Source organism: Protopterus annectens, chromosome 4.part0, assembly GCF_019279795.1.
Source record: "Protopterus annectens isolate FY-2018-M chromosome 4.part0, PAN1.0, whole genome shotgun sequence".
NCBI lineage: Eukaryota > Metazoa > Chordata > Ceratodontiformes > Protopteridae > Protopterus > Protopterus annectens.
In genome coordinates this window covers 1097937836-1097962786 of record NC_056733.1, presented here as the reverse complement: position 1 = coordinate 1097962786, position 24951 = coordinate 1097937836, and the positions used below count along the sequence as shown (strand labels likewise).

At 36.3% G+C, this 24951-nt stretch overlaps 1 long non-coding RNA gene across 1 annotated transcript; it reads left to right on the top strand.

Annotated features, from left to right (window-relative positions):
* The first annotated feature begins 249 nt into the window (after positions 1–249).
* Positions 250–24951, top strand: LOC122799785. Its single transcript, XR_006364505.1, has 2 exons — positions 250–594; positions 24560–24951. It is a non-coding gene; the product is annotated as an uncharacterized LOC122799785 (long non-coding RNA).

Sequence of the window (24951 nt, the reverse complement as noted above, 5' to 3'; positions counted from 1 at the left end):
TGACTTGGGTAGTTTTTAATTTTTCATTGGTTGCACTGTGAGGTGGGATAGGCAGAGTGTTCTTTAGGATATTCTTATACTTCATTTACATTCTGGGAACAGTGAAAGGTTGGATTACTATCTACATTTTTAATTAGGTGGTAGTATTTACTTTGTTAATAATTGTTATCGGTGTAGGAATTAAGTTAGGCAGGGAGTTTCTTTCTGTGTGGAAAATGTATGCATTTGGGTCCTGAAGTGTGTGTTGTTTTGGATGTCAAGGGACAAGGTAGGAGTGTGTGTCAGGGGTGGTGAAAAATAGCAAAGGCTTCAGTCAATGTTATGGCTGCTGTAAAGCTCTGTGTATTATGTTGGAGGTTTGATCACCATCTCGTTAACTAATCGTATATTTTCATTTGTGGCAGTTTTTTATTATTATTTTATTGTTCTCTTTTTGAATCTGACATTTGGTGTATTCTTCGGGGAATAGACTTGTACTGCATCTATTTTTAAAATTTTATTGCATATGTTGCAGGAAATAATATCTTTTCATTTTCAATTTTACAGGTGGCTATTTCTGGATTGAGATTTGGTCTTCAGTTGCTCCCTTTGGAGGTATGACGTTTGTCACATTTTTTTACATTCTTGGTGTTGTCTGTGCTTTTATTTATTTTCTTATTACTGTAATTTGGAGGATCAGACAAGTATGCTGCCTCAGTTTAGGAGAAATGGATGTAAAGTCATACTGAACATCAGTTAAATTTATTTATTTTAGATGTCAGTTATAAAGACAATATTTTATTATGTCATTTCCAAAGAGTTAAGTAGAAATGATGCTTTAACCAATGAAGAAATGTTTTAGTTAATGGTACCTTGACATACGATTATTATTATGACCATACCTCTCAACCTCTTAGAGCAAAAAATCTGGATAAAGCCTAAATGATGGGGACCAAATAGAGGCAGATTTTAAATATTGCTCTTACAAACTTGGAAAGTTGATAGAATAATACGTTTTTCATTAGCATGAAGTTTCTGAAGGATGTAGAGCCTTAAACTCAAATGCTTGCCATTATTTAATGACTCCAATCCTCTCCTATTTGCCAGAAAGGGACAGATATTAGGGGGAACACACCAAAAATATGAGGCAAAAATCTAGGCATTCTGTGAAAACCTGTACAGTTGAGAGATATGATTATGACACATGTGAGGAAATTTTCCATGTCCATACAAGCCCTGGTTTTTGTATATCTGGCATTATACCACAGTACAAACAAATGAGGCAACTAACATGTAGCCAGACTTTCTACTTTATCCTTTGCCACTGGACTGTATATTATTTTTCATGTTGGGCATTGTTTAAATTTCTGATAACTTTAAAATCATATCCTTTACAATGATATTCTGTGGGACTAGCTACAAATTATATGACAATAGGCTAACAATACCAAGTCAAGACATAGTGAAAGCTAATTATATGTGCATTTTAGAAATAAGATAAAATAGTGTACATAACAAGGACACATTACTTCTGGACACCTGGCCTGGGATTCACAAGAATGTGTTATGTGCCTAGTTGGAGGCTTCTTTCAGTGGTACAAATAAACAATGATCTTCCAATATTGGGCACCATTTGAATATTTAAAAAGAAAAAAATCCATACTCTTAGATTTGCACATAAAAGAATAAACCTATTCTGTCATACAGGTACTGCTGCGAATGACAGAAGTGAACAGTTGAGGTAAGTGTTATATTCCCTCAAACTTCCACAGCAATTTAAAGGCAGGCTACTTTATACATCACTGGTATATTAATGCTTTGTAAGATACAATGCATCTGTGGCAGATAGAAAAAATGTCAAAATCATTTTTTTTTTTGCTGGGGAGACAAAGGTCCCTTCTTTCCTTTCATAAAAAAGTATTAAATGCCCTGCATCCTTGAAACAATTTAGTCAAGTTGAAAGTCATTCCAAATCATGGTCAAAGAGGAAAAAATGGTCATGAAAATTCTGCTAGTGTGTATTTCAGGTGCCTTATGATTCAACAGCTGAAGTCCCTTGGGCAATTTCTTTTTTAGTTTGTGTTTTTACATTTCTGACTGTACTTCTGTCATGCTTTTTATCTTACTTTATTTTTAGCACGTTAAGTCAACTGACTCTTGCTTTTCCCTTCCATGTTTACATTTATTAGTGCACATGCACAAACTTGTCTGCAAATTTGCTAATACATATAAATGACATGCCAGTTAGATAAGTAAGGCCACACACTGTGAATTGGCTGGCTGATGCAGTGCCACATCAGTCCATATGGCAGACTTACTGTTATCAATTAGCCTAATCATTGATGGTCTGTAAACTGAGACCACTAACAGTAAAAATTGCAAATATTTTATTTTTTCAGAATATATTCATTAATGCAAAACCTCATAACATCTTCCAAATGAATAATATCAGAACAATTTCACTCAATAGCTTTTCTAAAACCAGTTTGATTAGACTTGGAAAAGTTACAAAAGAAATTAATTCTAACCTGTGGTATTGCTAATATTGTGTAAGGACAAACACTGTATTTATTTCTTAGTTAACACCAATGTTATTTGCAGCCATTGTCATTTTATCTCACTATAACTAAAATTACAGTACTCTATGCATTCTTTCATCTTAAAAGTTTGCTGCCAAAACACAATGTTTTATATTTCACTAATATGCTGAAACATTACAACCAATCACTTTGAGCAGTTTTTGACTACTCAGCAGTTTTAGTTTAATCTGGCTTCATCTTTTTAGGCAACATTTTACATTCACCTCTTTTCATATCATTCTACAACACCATAAGCCATCACATTCAAAATATAGCTAGTTTTTCTGTTCATCTATTCACCTTTACCAGCTGCTTTTAATTAGGCAAACTATGGCTCAGTATCCTGGGTGACAAATTGAGGTGAAAGACCAAACCTAGAGTGCAATACAGGCTGATAGTTACCCGAAGTAGCTGCTAAGAATATAAAATCACCTTTACTTATCTGCCTATTTTTCTCTTTACATAAAAGGGTGCTCAGAGAATTCATGTTGGGAAGCAGGTAAACAGTAAAAACAGTGCCCTATCACTGTTTTGGTTTTGAGCTGTGAAAGGAATCACAGTCCTGCATTTTTGCAGCAAGAACTTGGGGTGCATAAACTGCTTTACAAGGCTGCTCATTATTAACATCATTATATTTTAGCTCTCCTGCCATCTAACTAGAACTTGTGGCATGCTTCTGTGATTAGTCTTATCCTGGACATCATTAGTATTAAAAGAGTCACTGAACTGTAAAGGGGGGACCATGTATCATATCTACTTATGTTTGGCGTTGGAAGAAACTGTAATTAAAAGATACAGAGACTAACTACAAACATCAGTCTTTGTCATGCAAGATCTTTTGAGCAAAGACAAGGTGAAAGAGGCTTGCATAAAAATATAAACCTATAATAATTTCATGGAATGTCATGTGTTAGAAATCTGATAACACAATAAGCATAGGCCCAATGACTTAATGTGACATACTTTGATTAGCTTAAATATGTTCACAAATAGAGCAATGTGGCCCTGGCTTCCTTCATGGAATGTTATGAAATGATCATGTGATGATGCTACATGTTAAAGTATATGATAACCTACTAGAATCACAAAATGGCTGTTGACATTAGGTTTCTTTTACAGGCCCTTTCCATGTGAACTGTGTTCATCTTAGGTATATTAAAAATGTAAACAGAAAAGAATCTTAAGAGGTTTAACATCCTACAACTAAGGCACTTAAATGTAAATATAGATAAGAAAAAATGGACTTACAGAACTGCAATGTTGAAGGATACTGTGATTGGAGAACCAAGAAGTAGGTACTGTTAACAGTTAATGCATATGTAGTGCATATACAGCATGAAATTGGTGGATAACATGAGGAAGCAGCCCACCCACAGAAATAAAACAAAACAAAAAAAAACAACAAAAATGTAATTAACACATAGGAATGTCAGCTCAGTGAAGGTGTCAGGGAAGCAGCAATGCTGGGTTTGGCCTTAACTACATTACATTCAGAGCAATGTGAAAAGGTATACAGATAAGCATGCATAATTTGAATGCTCAGCTAATTACTGGTTGTAGGAGGTACTGGAAGAAGTGAGTGTGTTTGATGGTGAAATATAAAACATTGGAAATTGCAACCATTGGTGGTATTGTTTCACAGACCATTAATGTTTGTGTTAATAACAGTAAATCTGTCATGCTAACTGATCAGGCACTGCCTCAGTCACTCGCTTCAAACAGACTGTATCCTTCCTTATCTAAGTGGCAAATGATTTAGATCTGTTAGCAAATCAGCATACACACTTGCACATGTGCCTAAACTAAGGAAATAATGGAAGAAAACAAAAATCGGTTCACTTAATTTGCTAAAAATTAATAAATTAAAAGAAAAAACCCCAGGAGGACAGTTACAAATTAGGTTTAAAAGGGATACAAAGGGGAAAAAATTATACACTGTGATATTGGGAATATTGTGTAAGGACAGACATTGCATTTATTTCTTAGCTAATGCCAGTATGTAGCAATTGTTATAGACAAAACAATTACATTTCTATAATGGAACTGTATTCACTTCCACTAACAGAAAATGAATGCCTAATGCAATGTAGCAATGGGCAACATATCACAATTATACATGAGTAGTATCATTTAGAGCAGTAGCAATAATACAAGGTCACAAACAATCTCCAATGGAAGGTGTTGATGTGGGTCAAAAGGTCAGAAGCTTTTACAAGAACACTAATCTCAGTTGCTAATGCATCTAAAGCATTGTATACTGGCAAGTAATTAAGCATCCCTATATAGGCCCATTTACAATGCCAGCAATGTAAAATAATGCATGTAAAGGAGACAACAGAAACTAAAGCTAACACAAGGACCAAACATTGTAAGTAAGCTGAAGCTGACTAATGGAAACTGATTTTAATTAATATAATTAGTCTACTATTCACTTGAAATTATAAAATGACGACTGAAAGAGGACTCCAAGACTTTTCACCATAACATCACTTTTCTAGTTGCTACTGGGAATTAGCTGTCCTCATTGCAAGGGCAAATTGTATGCTCATATACATATGTTTCATAAAAGGATTTGAGGACTAAGCCTGATCCATTAACATAGAAAGATAAAGCCCTGACTATGACCTGGTAGACCGGAGTTCATTTAACAGCTTGGGTGCCTGCTGGAGCTGGCATGGGGAGAGAGGAGTGACCCAGCTTACTCTGGTCACCTCATCTCACATGGGAGGATGTGGCAGCACCTGCCTGCTGCACATTCCCATATATGAATCCCCAGTGGAGACCAAAAACCCTATGGGAGTGCTGGCTTCATAGGGATCAGGGTCATTTCACACTGAGCTAATCGGAGGAAGTTGGAGGAAGGGCTCTGAGCTAATGAATCTGAGATGTATAACAGTAAGTATCATGTTTTTTGCTTATTTCTGAGTTATTTATAGCACTTTTATTTTACTCACTGTGTGTGAGGTATTAAGTAGAATTTTCTACAATTGTTAAGCATCTGGTTGGGTTTGTTTGTTCTGATTTCCTGCTAGGAGTGTATCATATAACTTGTTTGCATTTAAAAGCATTTTCTAGAGTCTCCTTGATCCTTTATCTGTTTAAACATTTCTGCAGCTTTTTCTACCTAAGTAGTGTTGGTAGTGTAGCATTGTCCATACTCAGGCTTGTGTTTTGAGCCTAGTTGTTTGTTAGTAGAGGCTGTGTGTCTGAGCACATGTCCCAGGTCATCAAAGCTTAGCCAGGGCCAGTATAGCATTTCAGTGAGAGTGAATTGTTTGTGGTCATTGGCTGACTGGGGTTGCCTGGACTACGCCTTGGAATAAGCACCTCATTGGTTCTTATAAGCTTTTTTTAAAGTTGTTTCAGGTTTCAACTTTGTTACTTAAGAAGTTAACTTGTAGCTGTTTCCTGCCATTTCACACTGAGCTAATCGGAGAAAGACGGAGGAAGGGCTCTGAGCTAACGAATCTGAGATGTATAGCATTAAGTATCCTGTTTTTTGCTCATTTCTGAATTATTTATGTCACTTTTATTTTACTCACTGTATGTGAGGTATTTAAGATAAAAAGTCTGGACACGACCACCACAACATATATAAAATCCAGTTTAATAGATAAAAATGAGCGCTTTCACATGCTCCACTGGCATGCTTCTTCAGATTTAACATACATTTACTCCAAAAGACACTTAAGTAACAAGGACTTAATTAGATAATTAATTAATTGAATATGCAACAGAAGGGTAGAGTTTTTTTAACCACCTAAGGCAATGCCTATGAAAGGCAATACTAACTGCTCAAAAGAGGAAATAAAATGAAATAATATACAATATGTATAAAAACATGTTCTTATATAATAACAAAGCAAATAAAGAAGCAAAACAAACAGAAAAACAAGAATGAGAAAATATACATCACCCATTCTGCAAAAACTCATTCTACAAAAAGCTTCAAGAATAAGCTTATTGTAACATAGTCCCTATGTCATTTTTGTTCCATGGTATGTGCTCATTCACTAAAATGTATATGAGCACTTATTCCTATCTAAAACATATATAACATTAAGTATCCTGTTTTTTGCTTATTTCTGAGTTATTTATAGCACTTTTATTTTACTCACTGTATGTGAGTTATTAAGTATAATTTTCTACAATTGCTAAGCATCTGGTTGGGTTTGTTCTGATTTTTGTTTCCCATCCTCCATCTCTCTTGGTATCCTGTTTTTATACTTGGTGGCTTTGCAGTTGCCCACCCCTACTGTAAATTTGATCTGGGACACTCCTCCCTGTCTAGTGTCAGTACCTCATTCTACCTATTCCAGGGAGAACATTTGTGAAGGCCAACCCAGTTAGTTTCTGCTCCCCCTTTCCCCTTTAAAAAAAAATCTAAGCTTGTTTCCTGCCTTTCCTATAAGTTGTCTAGTCCAAATACAGATTTGCGGTATCCAGGACTGTTTGTAAGCTTCTGAGCCCCCAAGCCTTTCTGTGTTGGAGGGAAGCCTTCTAGCTTAATTTTGTTTCTTAGAACTAGCCAGTTTTCTAGTTTCAGCACTCAGATCTGATTCTTTGAGCTCAGCACTTGTTCAGAACTCATTGTAAGCACTAAATAAGATACAAATTACTACAACACTCAACTTTCCTCACTTGTCTAGAGGAAAACAGTTTTTAGTACTTAATAAATAAGCACCTATCCAGGCATGTCTAAGGGTCAGCTCCCGGTGTTTTCTCCTGTCTACCTGACAAATCTGGGCATCTTGGGGCAATGCAGCAATTGCCTCATGTACACGGACAACCCTCTCCTCCTACCACCCAACATTACAACCTGTGAGAGATGCACTTATATAACCAAACTGGAAGCAAAGCTCTCTTCACCCAAGACTGGACTAGACAGTCAAGAGGAGAAGGTAAACACTTGCACCACACCACACTCATCACATAGTCCCTCAAAACCTACACCACCAAAACGCACACATAGGAACACAAAACACACACCTACATTCGTGGAGGCTCTCAAAAAACCTACCCAAGCAACAGGGACCTCCAAAGCAGAAATGCAAGCAACCTCCACCCTCTAACACAACCCAAATGACACATAGCCCACAAACTCAGTGTGCCACTCAACCACAGCCCATAAGGCATAACAACGTACCTAACACTCTAGTCACAGGTGAGTCTATAGTCAGGCACACTGATGTTCCACTCACCAGGCTAAACAAGGAGAAAGTCACTGTCAGCTGCCTGTCAGGTGCCAAGATCCACCACATAATGCATGCACTGAGGTCACTCCACAGCAAGTACAAATATGACTCTGTCATTGTCCATGTTGGTGTGAATGACCTGAGACGTACCTCCCTGGACTACATGAAAAGAGACATGGAGGAGCTTTCTGATCTTGTAGCCCAGGCAGGTATGACCCTAGCCCTGAGTAGCATCCTGCCATCACCCAGATTGATACCACAGTACAAGGACACAATGATTGACTTCAACAATTGGCTACGCTTCTGGTGTCATTCTAAGGGGATTCAGTATCTGTCTGCCTGGGATGACATGATCGACAAGCCACAATGCTTTGCCAGAGATGGCCTGCACCTGTCGCCCTTGGGATTCCAGATACTGGCTAAGGCTCTTGCCACCCCTATTGTGCCTTTTTTAGGCAAAATTCAAATGACAAATTCACCACCATAACAGGTACAAGCAAGCAAAATCTGAGGGTAATGCTACTCAATGCTAGAAGTCTAAATCTCAAAATGCACTCACTCGAGGCACTCCTTAAAATGGAGAATATCGACATCTGTGCAGTGACAGAGACCTGGTTCAAAGCTCCAGAGAGCACCTCTGCATTACCAGGCTATAGTTCATACCACACCTTTCGGCCACCTAACTTGGACTGAAGCACTAAAGGCAGAGGCGTGTCCATATTCATTAAGGATACCCACACCTACAGGCTAGTTGCTCAGCATAATGCATCTGAGATTATCCAAGTGCAACTAACTCTGGGCAAGACCGCAATGCAAATTGTAGCTTGCTACAGATCCCCCACCACACCCCAGGAATCCCACTCCTCATTTCTTGATACACTGGAAAATATTAGGATACAACCTAACACCCTAATAATGGGTGATTTCAACTACCCCACCATTAACTGGGAAAACTACTCATGTACCAACTCTTGTGCTCAACGTTTTCTGGAATTCATAAATTCCAATGCCTTGGATCAACCTATCCACACCCCCACCGGGGGCAGCATTATTCTAGACCTGGTCATTACCAACATGGGCAACCGATGTTCCACACCAGAGGTCAATTCCTCGTTGGTCAGTTCCGACCACAAGCAAATCACCCTAGACATCCACATCCCAGCCCCACCCCCCATTAGGGAAACCACCATAAAACATTTCTCTAAAGCCAACTTCATGCTTCTTAAGACAGAAGTGGCAAACTTCACGACACCCATGCTGACAGACAGTAGAGATACGACTGCTGAATCCTATACAATTGCATTTTATAAGCACTTACATGAGTGCATGGATCGTGCAATCCCTAACAGAACCAAGATACTATCCTCCAAAAAAAGGAAGCCAATCTGGTGGTCCCCTGCTATAAACAAACTCTACAACAGAAGAAAGAAACTGTTGCAAAAAACAGTAAAATCCCATGATTGGAGGAACTCCGTGGTCAGCCTCAGTAAGAAGCTGAGATCCCTCATAAAATCCTCCAAAGCTAGTTACGAAAACAAAATCACCACTGATTCTAAAGACGACCACAAAGCATTCTATAGCTATGTTAAGAATCTAAATGGCAACACTCAGATCTGCTCTGAGTTACAGCACAATGGCACTAAATATACAGAACCAGCTGATATTGCCAACACCCTGGCAGATAGGTTCAGTGCTAACTTTACCCCTCTCTCATCCCCTAAAGGGCCGGTCTCTATACTGGAAGAATGCAAAATACCTGTAATCACGGATGCACAGGTAAAAAACACATTCTCCAAAGCCAACAACACAGCATCCGTGGGACCTGACAACATCCCAGGCTGCATTCTACATGAACTACAGAACGAACTGGCACCCCACCTAAGTACCATGTTCAATCATAGCCTCCCCTCAGGATTTGTGCCCACTGAATGGTGCACAGCAACAGTTATCCCACTCCACAAAGGGGGAGCCACCACAGACCCTGGGAACTACCGCCTCATTAGCCTGATGAGCCTGGTCTGCAAGGCTATGAAGCGTATCATCATGGAACGTATAAACAATGACATTGGTAATCTCCAAACTCTAGACCCTACCCAGTTCAGGTTTGTAAAAAGCAGATCATGTCTTCTAAACCTGATAGACTTCTTTGAAGTGGACACCAAAGCTGTAGACGAGGGTAAGGTGGTACACACAGCCTATCTAGATCTTGCCAAGGCTTTTGACACCATCCCCCAGTCTGGAATTATAGACAAACTCACTAAACTAGATATAGATCCCTATGTCACAAGATGGGTTGCCAACTGGCTCACTGACCGAACACACACTGTGAAAGTAGCAGACTCTAAATCCAACTTCAGACCAATGACAAGTGGAGTACCACAGGGTTCAGTCCTAGGTCCTCTCTTGTGTGGTATCTACTTCTCTGAAGCACAGGCTAACACAGAAGGTCTTTGGCTAACAAAGTTCACAGATGACTGCAAACTAGGAGCCATAATCAAATCCCCTAAAGATGTGGACATCCTACAAAAAGGCCCCACTCGGACAGATGCCTGGTGTCAAAGCCATGGCCTCAAGCTCAATGCCAAAAAGTGCATTGTCACCCCTTTTGGTAAAAACTCTGTACCCATGAACTACCTCCATAGGCGGTAGTCTATTTAACACCGAAAGTGTGATAAGAGACCTTGGGACACAGGTGGACAGTAGTCTCTCCTTTGATAATCACATCGCCACAGTAGTCAGGAAATCCTTCTATGTGGCACACCTCATCACAAAAGGTTTCTCATCCAGGAAAAAAGAGGTCATTGTTCCCCTCTACTCATCACTCATTAGACTCATTATAGAGTACAATGCCCCTTTTGGTATGTACCTCACAAGACATCTACAACAACTGGAAAGGCCACAGAAATACCTCACAAAGAGGATTACTGGCCTCAAAGAGATTCCCTATGCAGACCGTCTCAAAAAACTGCAGCTTTACTCCATTGCATATCGCCTACTCAGAGGCGATCTCTGCCTAACATACACAGCTATGTCAAACCCAGAGCTGTTGGACATGCTCCACTTAAAGAAATCCCAATACCTCTGAACACTCCCTAGGGACCTAAACCTTGTCACCACAATTAACAGAACATGCTGGAGGGATAGATTCCTGTCTCAGAGACTTCCTATACTCTGGAACAAACTACCTATCTATATCAAACAAAGCTCTTCATTGGCACTCTTCAAGAAAAATCTTGATGATTGGATGGGAGATAGGAAATTCACCCCAGGGATCACTTCTGTGGCTCTGCTTGACAGGGGCACAGGAAAATAATTTTCTTGGGTGGCAAAAGCCAGGGTACTGTTTGGCTAGGCTTATATAGGCCCTAGGGCCAATAGCCTAGGTCCTACCTATGAACCTATGACATTTCTGAGGGATTACATTACTTACTGAAATGAATGACATGACTTTGCTGATGCCCATTGCATACTGATCCCCTAGCATGTCACCATTCATATACAGTGGGGGATAGGGCCATGAAAAAAATAGAACAACTCCCTGATTGCTTTCTCAGTGATGGCCCTGCTCAGTCATCCAGTGATGACTTTGTGAATAAATGGGCCATTACAACAAGAGACAGTCTGGTGCTTGGTAGACAAGTGGGAAATAAAAGAAAAGAAAACAAACAAACAAAAAAATATAGGATTAGAGGACTGGGAATGCTCAAACTAACACTGGTACTACTGACAATTTTATTCCGTACAATGCTTATTCCGTACAGGTTTGACATATACCACTTAACCTTATGTGAGTTCATGCTTTGTTATTACCTGATGCTGTAAAAAGCAAGGCTGCATTTTCCTTGTTAGAATTCATTTATGGTATATAAGATGCCTGCATATTTCATAGGTTTATGCTTATGCTTCTCGACCACCATTACTGGAGTAGCAACCTCATTCTTTTTTACAACAGCCAGGTAATAGAGGATTGGTCAGCAATGCTTGAGTTCTCTTCTTTTCTTGCCGTGGCTGCAGACAAGGCATTTTTGCACTATGACCTTGCACTTCCCTTGCCTATAGTCATGCCAGATTTGAAAAGGTGTAGACACTGGCCCAGGATAACTAGACCTATATCAATCATCTGGCATCAGTCTTAGAAAGAGGTTCATACAAACTTTCCTTGCTTGTAGACATACCCATCTGAGGAATTTTTAGAGGCCAGTGTCAGTTAACAAAATCAAAGTTAGTGAAATCAGACTCACCACTAGTTGTTTGTTCATTCAGTGTGCTGTATTTGCCTTTAACAGCACAAGGAATAGGGTGCTTGACTGAGTACCAGATGGGATGCTTGACTGAGTAGTAGATATTTGTATTTGCACTGGCCACACTTTCATGATAATGGTAATAAAATGACACTGCACCTCCCTTGCTAGTAGAAGTAGTGCAATGAGAGGGAAGTAAGCAGAACACCATCTAGTAAACAATGCTGGTCTTTTAACTATTCCAGAAACTGCTTGGCTGTTGATATATACAGCAGAAAAAGCTTGAAGTCTGCTTCATCCCCTGAAGTGTCAATGCAATGGAGAAGTACTACTGCAAATGACAAAATAAGGCATTACTCATTAAACAACTATGTAGAATTCAATACCTAATGAATTGAGCAATGAAGTACAAAGATGTTAAGCCAGTCTAAGGTGCTTTGTTGCAGATTTAGTAATATTAATTAACAGTTGGTTCCATTATCAGTAATTGCAAACCAGGTACAGCACTGTACTACACACACACACACACACACACACACACACACACACACACACACACACACACATATGCACACACGCACACACACGCACACACACATACATACACATTATAGTCTCCAAGTTTTACTAATCTCAAATAGAATCAATTACTAAATATTATCATGATTACGGTATGTACGGCTGATAAAGGGTATGTATGGCTGGTAAAGGGTTGCTGATCATAAAGTTCCCGGGGATTGCTACTATGGAACTCCATTTACTATGAAAGTCATCACGTAACACTATGCATCTTTCAACACTGTTGTAAATATGTGATAAACAGGACTCATGGGTAAGCCTACCCCATTAAATAACAGCAGCTGCTAGTTACAATGGTTTGAGGTAAAGAAGTTACACACATCAAAGGAGTATAACTTGCTATGAGTCGGAATAGCAGGCAGTAATAGTAATCTATGAATAAGACCACACTCTAGGACAAAAAAGGCAATGCTCATGTTTTACTGCCTTCCTTATATAAGTATCACATTATTTTGATCTTTTAATAAATCTGTATAGAACTTCATCCTACTGCTGAACCAAAGTGTTACTTTAAACATGGGCAAAAGTCAACATGAAAATGCCCAGTAGTCTGTAGTAGTTATGATACCTCCACAAAACAAAGATAAAACTTTACATTGATCAGTTTTACCTGGTTTGTATTTCTAGGGCTGTTAAATATATTGGAGGAGAGGTAAGAAGAAGTCAAAGCAAAAATATGATTGTAGTATATACCCATGTTCAACTACAAAAATGTCTATATTGTCCTCTTTGCAATGATCTTCCCCTTATATTTCCACTGTAAATAAGATGTATAATGATGTGCATCGTTCCACTCATGTTTGTGCACATTTTGATTGTGTTATAATGAAATATACAGGACTGAAATATTTTAGCCACTCAGAAGTATAAGTACAGCAATAAAAACACTAATGTGATTTTTCTGACTTCCAAGATGACAGATGACTGACAAACACATTAATTAATGTTCGTCTAGCAATAAAAATGAAAACTCAACAAAAAGCTGGTAAAAAATATCTTAGTGGTAAATTGCTGTGGGTATGGTGTGCAGGGTCCTGGGTTCAAGTCATGCAAGAGCTGATTATTTTTCTGCAGCTCAGATGGATTACTGGTAAATTGCTGTGGCTATGGTGTGCAGGTTCCAGGGTTCAAGACTTGCAAGGGCTGATTATTTCAGCAGCACAGGAAAATCCTTTTCTTGGGTGGCAAAAGCCAGGGTACCTTTTGGCTAGGCTTATATAGGCCCTAGGGTCAATAACCTAGTACCTACTTATGAACCTATGAAAATAACCAGTTTGGAAAAAATGTTAACTGACTGGGAAATATATTGCCTGGATGACTGTAAGAAGGAAGTATAGAAGAAATAAGGGAAACTTGAAGAAAAATAGAGAAAAGGCTCTTGGGAAGAATCCCTCACATGTGCAGCAGAAAAGAAGCCCAATTTGCAACAGTGATGCAGGAGATGGCATCCACTAGTTTGAAAGAAAAAATAATCTAAAATGCTTTCAGATAAATTGTACAGCAGCAGAATATATAAGGTCAAATAATAAAAGGCTGAAGAATAGAGGAAGAGCTAAGCAACTATTTAGATGAACTTACTAAACTGCAAAAGTCAGATACTGAACTAAAAGGGAGTATGACAGAGAATGGGTCTTCCCAAGAAGAGATATTCAACAAAACTATGGAAATGGAAGGTAGAGCAAGAGAAAATTTAGAGATTTTTTCTATTCCAGAAAACCTCTAGGGATCTGATTTTATTAATGTTATGAAAATTCATGTATGTTTCTGGAGTGGCATCCCAAAGCAGGACCTATTATCAGAGAACACACATCATGTGTGTGTGTGTGTGTGTGTGTGTGTGTGTGTGTGTGTGTGTGTGTGTGTGTGTGTGTGTGTGTGTGTGTAAATAAATATATATGGATTTACTTTCAAACAATGAAAACCTGAAATTCCAAGTTTCAGAATACCGAGACCCCAATTTCAAATTGTTATAACACTGAAACATTAAAATGCCGAATGTTATAAGACTGAAATTTAAAATGCTGACATACAGAATACCCACAACAATGCAGGAAGTAGCACTTAACTCTTTGTAAATACAGGTATGCCTTTTTAAAATTTTGTAGTAAGTATCTAAAAAAATGGTGGATGCTTAGTATGACACTCCAGGCAGTATAGGAAGTGTTTATACTACAATAAGGTCATAAAAAGGTATATGCCCTTTTTCCCCACAGATAGTACAGTCTGCAGAACTAAGGTAAGTACATAGTTTTTGAAATTGTGCAAGGTATAGCTAGAGTTTTAAAAATGTGAATACTATGTTAAGTTGAATATGATTTTTTTAGATTACGAATCATTTTAATTTGAAGAATTTGTGGTCCCACCATGAAGCAATAGTCATTCTCAGAAGTATACAATTTTGTTTTCTTATAATGCTGCTCTAGTGTAGGGAGTTACATGTAATGCCTGCACATTTCAATTCAGTATTTTGAACATCAGCATTTTAGTGTTTCAGTCTTATAACACTCTGCATTTTAATGTTTCAGTGTTATAAGACTTTTGAATTGTGGTCTCAATATTATGAAATTCGGGATTTTAGGTTTTTGTTTATATATATATATATATATATATATATATATATATATATATATATATATATATGTGTGTGTGTGTGTGTGTGTGTGTAGAGGTCTACTTCACATAACTAAATATCCAAATGCTTGACTTTCATATGGCCAAGACCATATGATCGAACATCTGAATGTTTGACAATGTGAAAAAAAATAAACAAAACAAAATGAAAAAAACCCTAAACAGTGCTGGCAGGGGGGCAAGCCCCACCGTACCCCCCACACCCCCTGCTTTTAAAATATACCAACTCTGAGATCACACTACATTGCGGTAAAGGGAATCTTCCCATTCTGTGCTCTATGGAGATCCTTATTCAGACCATTCAAACTTTTAAAAGTTCGATCATATGGTCTTGGCCATATGAATGTTGAGCTTTTAAAAGTTTGACCATCTGAAAGGGACCTGTGTGTGTGTGTGTGTGTGTGTGTGTGTGTGTGTGTGTGTGTGTGTGTGTGTGTGTGTGTGTGTGTGTGTGTGTGTGTGTTTGTGTATGTATATATATATATATATATATATATATATATATGGGTCTACCTAAAAATGCTGACAGTGCGCAACGCCGATGACAAGAACACTGACACCGGAAGATCAACAACGGAGAAGACTGACAGTTGAGAATCCCAACACTGAGAACATCGACATGTTAAGGTAAGTGTGCGATAGGGACGGATGTTAGGGTCAGGGTGTGGGTAAGGTAAGTGTGTGATAGTGACGGACGTTAGGGTAGGGTGCTGGTCAGGTAAGTGTGTGATAGTAATGGACTTTAGGTTTTAGGGGCAGGTTAAGTGAGTTAGGGTTAGGGTGCGGGTAAGGTAAGTGTGCGATAGTGACGGACTTGAGGGTTAGGGGCAGATTAAGTGAGTTAGGGTTAGGGTGCGGGTAAGGTAAGTGTGCGATAGTGACAGACCTTAGGGTTAGGATTTGGGTTAAGGTTAGTGCATAGATGGTTGTGTATGTAAGGTTTAGTATAGGTTTGTAAGGTTTTTGGTGTGCTTGTGTTGTGTGTGTGTTTTTCGGGAAAGGTATTTGTTTTGTTGATTGCCGGGATTTTGGTTTGTTGGGCATGTGAAGTTTTGTGTTTTTGAACTTTCTTTTTTTGTCATTTTTTTGTGTCATTGATTTCATTGTCTGTATTTTGGCATGTCTGTGTTATCAGGTAGACATATATATATATATATATATATATATATAGAGAGAGAGAGAGCTAAATAAAGATATATATACTCATACACTCATAACAATGCCTACAGAAAATAGTTGAAACCCATTGCAGTCAAGATGGAAACATATTAGCAAGAAAAAATGTTCCAGACCAAGCTGTGGAAGAAAGGAAATGTGCAAAAATAGATGACACTAGAGTTTTCATGCAAAATACATACTTGTTCTTTATAAGACAAAAGAAGCAAACCAATTCCAGCAATGTAAGGATGCAGGGAGACTACTGTGTGATTTAATTTGCTATATCCAGCTGTTTTCACAGTATTTTTTCCTCGTGGGTCAAAAACATAGAGCCAAAATAGGTTCTGTATGGAATAAAAAAGTTTAATAAATAGAAAATGAAGCAGCAAGCTGAAGGAGACTTTGTTTTTCAACTCCCTACAAGTAAGGGGGACTAAAAAAATGTCAGTAAAACTGCTTCTCTTGTTCAACAAGAAAATGATGGAGAGACACAGAGCATCCCATGCATGATCAGGATGATTGGAAGAAACCTGTCTTTGAACCAGATGTTAGTGGAAATACAGAGGAAGAACTGCAGTAAGGGCAGTGATGGAGTGATATGGTTGAATGCATAGGAAAACTGTAATGTATCAGTCCATCTATGTGATATGTAGGTATTTGGACAAAAGTGGAGTAAGCATTTGTTGAAATCATTGAACATATTGAACAAGTGGGAAGATGGTGTGCAGCATGTATGGTCATGGAGTATTGCAGTGAGTTTGTGTTACTGGAAGAAACATGAAAGGGGGAGAACTGTTAAGCATAAATTCAATTTTAACAGTTTATCTTTGTAAGAAGATGAACTGGACCTAAGAGGTAAATGCAGGTAAACTAATTTTATTGCTTATATAGTTTTATGGTTTAAAATATTTATTAAGCATATTAAAACAAAGAAGTAGTCTACAGTGAGCAGAGTAAAGATACAGATTTTACAGTAGGTTGATTTTGTGATATTCCTGGTGTTTGCTGACTAGGTTAGTATCAACTAAGCATATTAATAAGCCTGGTAAATGTATTGCATCTTATGATATACACTGTTCACAATACAGAAAAGGCTACAACATAGAATGATACAGTTACATTTTGTAGCCAGTTGGGGATGAAAATTATCTTAGAATTGTTCATTGTATACAATAAAGTCATATGAGTAATGTTTAAGAAACTACAGAGTTAAAAGAATAGCATACTTTTTGGAAAAAACATTCAATGATTTATTTCAAAGAAGATCTTTAAAATAAGAAATAATGTATGAAATTTGTGAAGTATGGTAGTCTATGAGTGCTTCTGTTCACTGATCGGGTGGGATTTTTCCACTAAGACATTTTTGGCTGATGAAATGCAGCCTCTGTATGTAAGGTGAGTTTTGTGAAAATTCATGGCTCTAACTGGTATAGCCACAGAAGATTGAAAGAAGCCATGATATACATTTGGGACAGGTAGGACATCAGTCAAAAACAATCTAGTCAATGAATTCTCAGAGTTATTGTAGTTATGAAAACAAATGGAAAAGTTAGTGCATGGTAATATCAAAAGGAAAAAGTACAAAATATTCCAGCAGTAAAATATTGGAAAGTACTAAATAAAGAAACATAGCATTATTAGAAACATTACACCTTAGCATAGCTGTCAACCTAATCAGGGACACATCTTATAATCAGGGACAATCAGGGATATTTTTATAATATTAGCACTACTAACTTCAGATACTGACAGAGTTTGAGAAAATAAATTCATATCTGTTTTCTGAAGTAAAATAAGTTTATAAGCATAATTACTGTAATTATTAATTAAGTGTAAGTCACCCCCTTTCTCCAAAAGTCACTAATTTCAAAGGGATTAATACTGACATTGCTAAAATTTGAGTCAAAATCAGGGATAGTTGATAAATATGCACCTTAGCCATATAAAATGCATTTTAAACTGCTAGGGTAAAATTCAAAGTTGGAATGGTTGAATATATGTTATTTTACTCATTTGAGGGGGAGCAGAAAAATGATAATAACAGCATTTGTTTAAGTGTGACAAACCTAAGTTTTTGGTTAGGTAATGACTGTGGTCATAGCCATCTTTCACAAAAATTGCTCATGCTGAAAGAGATATATTTTATTTTTAAAGTGTATCTATTTTTTTTTCATTTTATGCATATTGGTTATAGTGAATTGTAATACACAGGGGAGTGTGACATGAGTTCAAAAGGGGGACATGCAAGGCATTTTTTAAGAACTGTGTGCTTGACTGCCATCTATGTATGTGTATGAATTCACAAACAGGGAACCAAGGAAAAACAATAAACTCCACAGAAACCAAGTTCGGATGCAAGGTAAGGAAGCCAAAACACACTCTGTTAAGCTGTAAAAGCACACTTTATTAACCAGCACACCACAAGATCACAGTGCAGAATCAGAGTTTACCTAGGTTTTATCCACCATGTAGGACTTCTTCAGAAGAACTGATTGTTAAAAACTCACCCTTTTATATCTTAATAAATTAGTATTTTCCCACACCAATAATTAATTCATTACCTAATAACTTTAAAAAGATAGTTAATAATTATTTAAAACATAAATGATTCATACAATACATGCTCGGCATTTTATATTGGGAAAACTAGTAGGCGTCTAAAGGATAGGGTATATGAACATAATTTTAATTATAAAAAATGGGAAAATGACAAATGCCTTAACCAGGCATATAGCTCAGTATCATGGACATTCTTTTCAATTTTGTGTAATGCAACAATTAATTAAGGATGGACAGGGTAGAATTATAGATGCCCATCTAGAGGTAGCCGAATTGGAATGGCAATTAAAGTTGGATGTCGCTAGTTTTCCTGGTATTAATATCAGCATTGCCCCAGTTTTAAAATTGAAACATTTTATAGCTTAAGGAATAATTGAACATGAATTATGCTAATAAATCCATGTATTTTATGAATCATTTATGTTTTAAATAATTATTAATTATCTTTGTAAAATTATTAGGTAATGAATTAATTATTGGTGTGGGAAAATACTAATTTATTAAGATATAAAAGGGTGGGTTTTTAACAATCAGTTGTTCTGAAGAAGTCCTACATGGTGGATGAAATCTAGGTAAACTCTGATTCTGCATTGTGATCGTGTGGTATACTGGTTAATAACATGTGCTATTACAGCTTAACAGAGTGTGTTTTGGCTTCCTTACCTTGCATCCAAGCTTGGTTTCTGTGGATTTTATTTTTTTATGTGTATGAATTATTGGAAGGAAAATTGCATATGAAAAAAGTGGCATGCATTGCAAGTAGTAGTAGTAATGGTTATTCACTGAAATGGTTGCATTGTCTATTTTAACACGGATTGTGAATTGCCCTACAGTTTTACTTAACAAACTAAAAAAAGAGTATTAATTTACATAATGAACTGTAAGATGCAAATAGCTACATTAGAGAAGAGACACTTAGATACAGATTAGCAACTGCAATTGCTAAAGAAAAGATTCTAGTAAGGATATTTGGCTAAATGTCAGAGGCAGAGGAAAAGGAGCAACATATTGATAGGGAAAGGAGCGCTTCTTTAAGACATGTGTTCTGGAGAGAAGGATAATCTTAGAAGGAATCACAAACTTTCAGAAAATAATTTTATTTATAGGCAGAAAGTTGAATCTTAGCCTGCAACAGTGAAGATATGCCAGGAGGCCAAAAAGGGAAGTCCTAGCTAGACAGAGAAAATTAGCATTTAAAGAAACACATGGAAATATTTGGCATGAAAGATATTTCATCAGTTACAGGATTTCATATGGGATGTGTGTATTATTGCCTAAGACAGGCTAATTAGATAGAAATTGTATATCACATGAATATGTTTATTTGTTGGAAAATGTGAGACTCAGCTGATAACTGTATCTGATCATGCATCCATAAGGCTTAAGATAAGGAATTAAGGCAATAACATAAAAGCAAGGCATTGGCATTTTCCTGAAAATGTCTTAAAGAATGGGGACTTTAATGAATGGGTAAGGGATGAGATTTGAATGCTAAGGAAAACAGATATTATTCCATAAGGGTAGCCAGTAAGTGGAATAAAATGAACGTAGGACACTGCACTGTGGTAAAAAGAAAGAAAGAAATATTTCAGAAATAGAAATTAATTATAAGAGTTGGCAACAGGTAAAATGCTGCGGAGTAAACAAGGGGATCCCACAGGTCCAAAAGAGAACAACTACAGAGTGCCAGTTGGAAATTGAGCATTTGGATATATGCACGAGTTTGAAAAGCTTGCTAGTAAATGTTTTTTGGTAATAAACCTGTAGTGCAGGAACTATTAGCATGAGACTTGGGTAACAGAAAGAAGAATAAACAGTAGCAAAATACAGGGATTCTATGCTAGAAGAATGACAAGAGTCACTGAGGGTAATAAGGGAGATCTTTGGAACTATGTTATGAAAATCTTTAGTCTGGTTTCCCACTCTTCTGCTTTGTAAATAACAACTATAACTATTTTTGGATGATTTGGTTATGCTAAAGTTAGTGGAACTAGAGACTAAACAACAATTAGACATGATAGATGAGAAAGAGAGAAAAAAAAATGATGTCTGGCCAAGCAATGCATACATTTCACAGAAGAGATGTGGAGGGAACTGTTTAACAAGGTTTTGAAAGGTGGGGAGATACATCTTAGTAGATGTAGTTTTACTTAAGGATGGTAAGAGACCCATGCATACCTTGCATTTTATATATCGATCTCATCATTAAACTATAACTATAAACTGTTGGTGTCTATTTTAGCCAAAATAATAGCAAACGTGTTACCAAATTTCATAGACTGGGTCAGTGTAGTTTTAGTGAAACAGGGACAAATGTTTTATAATATTAACAGGACAATGATGATCCAGAAAAAAAATGGAACACAAAAAAACACCATTATTATTAATGAGTCTTGATACAGATAAAGTTTTTGACATGGACTACTGGAAGTTTATGAGAAGGACAAGGACATTTTTTGTGTATTTTTTATTGAAATAATAGAAATATTAATTTGAATATATGAAGGTTTGGAAGCATACCTCTCAACCTCTTAGAGCAAGAAATCTGGACAAAGCCATGGATAAAAGTGAGACAAATGACCAAAAATAGGGACAATTTTTTTTAATATTGTTTTTACAAACTTAAAAACTTGATAGAATAGCAGGTTTTGCATTACTATGAATTTTCTGATGGTATTAAACTCTGAAACTCAAATTACTGTCATTATTTTCTAACTTCAGTCTTTATTTGCAATTTGCCAAAAACCCCCCACAATTTTATGAAAAATGGACCAAAAATATGAGGCAAAAATCTGAACATTCTAGGAAAATTTGTACAGTTGAGACATATGTTTGGAAGCAGAAATTAAAGTGGGAGAGTACTCCCTAAATGGTTGATCTTGAGTATGAAAACTAGCCAGGAATATCCTCTTTCCCCATTACCGTTTGCTATATATTTGTAGCCTTTAGCAAAGAAAATGAGGCATTTCCAAATTCAAATGTATGATTAGAGTGAAAGTTAGGAACAGTTAACACTGATTGCTGTTAGCATTACACTGTATTTGAAAAAAATAGAATATCTTTGCATTATGAATCATTTTCAGACAGCTCCTGGCATTCTTGGGACATAAAATAAAAGAAGATAAAGCAAAAGTAGAAGCAGTTAACTGTACCTACAAGATTTAGTTCAAAAGTATCTACATCTGTGGGATATGATAAAATGAGATATTTAGGAATATGAATTAAAACAGGACTCAGCGGTAGCAGTGAAAGATATGTGAGATGAAACTAGGCAGAAGATTTGAAGACCTTGGTTATGGATTTAGATAGAGTAAAATACAAGCAGTGAAAATGTTCCTAGTCTCATTGGTATTGTATGCTTCTCAGACATATTTTTGCCAACCAGAAGGCAATTTGTGGATGAATATTAATAAAGGGTTGAATACATTTTTTGGTAAGGGGAAAAAGCTGGAGTCAAATGGGATGAGTCAATTCATTCTATGCAACATGATAGCTTGTGGTTACCAAATTTAATTGTATATTTTAAGGCTAAACTCCTGATCATGATTTATATGACAAAAGCAAAAGGGTCTAATTTGAAGTGGAAACGGTTGATGCTGAGATGAGGTAGAGGTATGAGATATCTTCTGAATATGAGCTTTAAAGAAAAACAGGAATAATCATGCTGGCACATTATATTTATAAAATTATGATGATATTTTGAAGAAAAAATTAGTGAACAAATAGGCAAAGGAGATTTTACCAATATGAATGACAATTAAGGTGTTAGTAAGTGGGAGACCTCTTGAAGTAATTGGAGGAGGCTAGCAAAGGAAGCAAGATAATGGGAGCATATAAACATGGTAGTAAGATAGGAGGATGGGATGAAGCTAAGCAAACATTTGAATTACAGTTTTAGGAAAGTCTCTTGCACCAGGGATTAACAGCAGAGTACAGTCGATGAAAGAGGGAGTGTATAAAAGTTAGTGAAGGCCAGCTTTAGTAGAATTTTTGGTGAAGTCAAAACAGAAAAAATACTAAAAAATGGATGATTAGTAGGACATATGAAATATTGCATGAAAATTATAGGAACCTTACAGAAGAACCGATAACCAAAAAGAGCATATAGACAAATCACAAAGGATAGAATAAATCTACTAGGCTCCTAAATATGCAGAAAAGAGAGATTTTTTTAGGATATTCCCTTAGAAATGTTTGCAAAGGTATTTTATTATCTGAGCAGGATCTAAAGATTTTTCCTCATTATGAGAATGGGTGTTGGATATTTCTAAAGAAATGAAGGAAGGTAGATGAAATTGGGGAGTACATTAAAATAGATTATGTTTTTAAACTGGGGTTTAGGAGAACAAATGCTAGGGTGTAAGTCATTATTAAGGTAGCTGATTTTGGAAGCAAACAATAATATATATATATATATATATATATATATATATATATATATATATATATAATCACAAGGAAGTACACGTCAAATAACAAATCAACTTTAGATGATATATTAAATACGGCAGGCCAGATTTTCAAAAGATTGGGAAAGTAAACTGTTCAAAATAAAATAGTGCATGCAGTATTAATTTGTACAAACTTAGAGTTCAAGAAAATGAGTTATAACAGTGAGTTGGAAAATGAATTGATACAATGGAGTGAATATGATTAAAATGCATTAATGATGATGATAAATTAATATACAATGTGTAAAGATATCGATCAAATATGCTTTTGAAAGTAACATGCTAATGTGTTTGACATGAAGTAAGATGTGAAAAATGAATAAAGCTTCTTTTGGAAGAAAATAAAATGTTTCTTTGAAATAAAGGAATATAATATTGTGAAGCACTACATCAGAAAATAAAATGCATAACAGCAAGCTCAAACAAAATTAAGAAAAGATGTCAAGAAGTGAAATACTTGGACTTAAGACTGTTTCTCTTAAGACTTATATTGTTGTATGTCACCATGAATATATTTTATTGTACTCTAATAGTTATGAGTAAAACCCTGCAATCAATATTTTATCTTCATTAATGCCACTTTAATGTCATCCTCTGATATTCAGAAAAATAGTTATTTATTTTTCCTGTACATATGTACTTTTGTTTGCACACAGGAGAAAATGTTTCATGTAAAACAATGTTTCTCAGCTATGGATTATGTGAAACATAAATCAAAGAAATAACTGATTCCCTAATTCTAGCTCACCTTGCCTTTCTAAAATTGCATTACTGTGCTTAACTATCAAACTCAGTGAAGGATGCAGAGATTCTATCCATTTTATATAAAAGCGAGCTGCATCCTAAGTCCAGAAAAAAATAAGTGAATGAGTCCACATAGACTAATACTATTCAAGTGCCATAAGAGGAAAGGAAAACAAAATATATTCTTGGCCTACAAGTTAGAAAATGACAGTGATTAGAAGGCAGAAGGACATTACTAACTCAAGTATAAATTGTTGCATTACAAGAACAGCATTTTTAGGATATGAACTAAGGTTATAAATTGTTACATTACAAGAATAGCATTTTTTAGGGTATGATCAAAACAAAATGGTCAAAAATGTCATCATGAAAACTACATTGCAATTTTGTTTTATCAGAAGCTCTATATTGTAACCAAATATGTTATTCTTTTTTATCAACAGCTTTCATATGCAGGCTTACCTGTGTTGGAACTGCTGAAGAATTTAAGGGCTACGGCCGAAAGTTAAGTATTGTTTTCACATGACTATGATGTTTTAGTAAAGACAAAAGTATTCAAAACAAGTAGAATAGAACATTCATCATGGTTACACTACTTCAGGACAAGCAGGACAGGTAGTTATGCAAATCTATGTATGATTAGGAAGAACAAGAAAAAAGCAAAAACAAAACAAAACAATGTATTGCACTAGGAGGCTAGAAATCTGGTAAAGTATCATATACTCAACACAGAGATTCAAATAAACACACAGATTTGTGAAGACTGTTAATGTTGCTGCTAACATAAACATACAAGTGCAAACAATACTCAAAAATAAATAAAAAAAAACAGTGA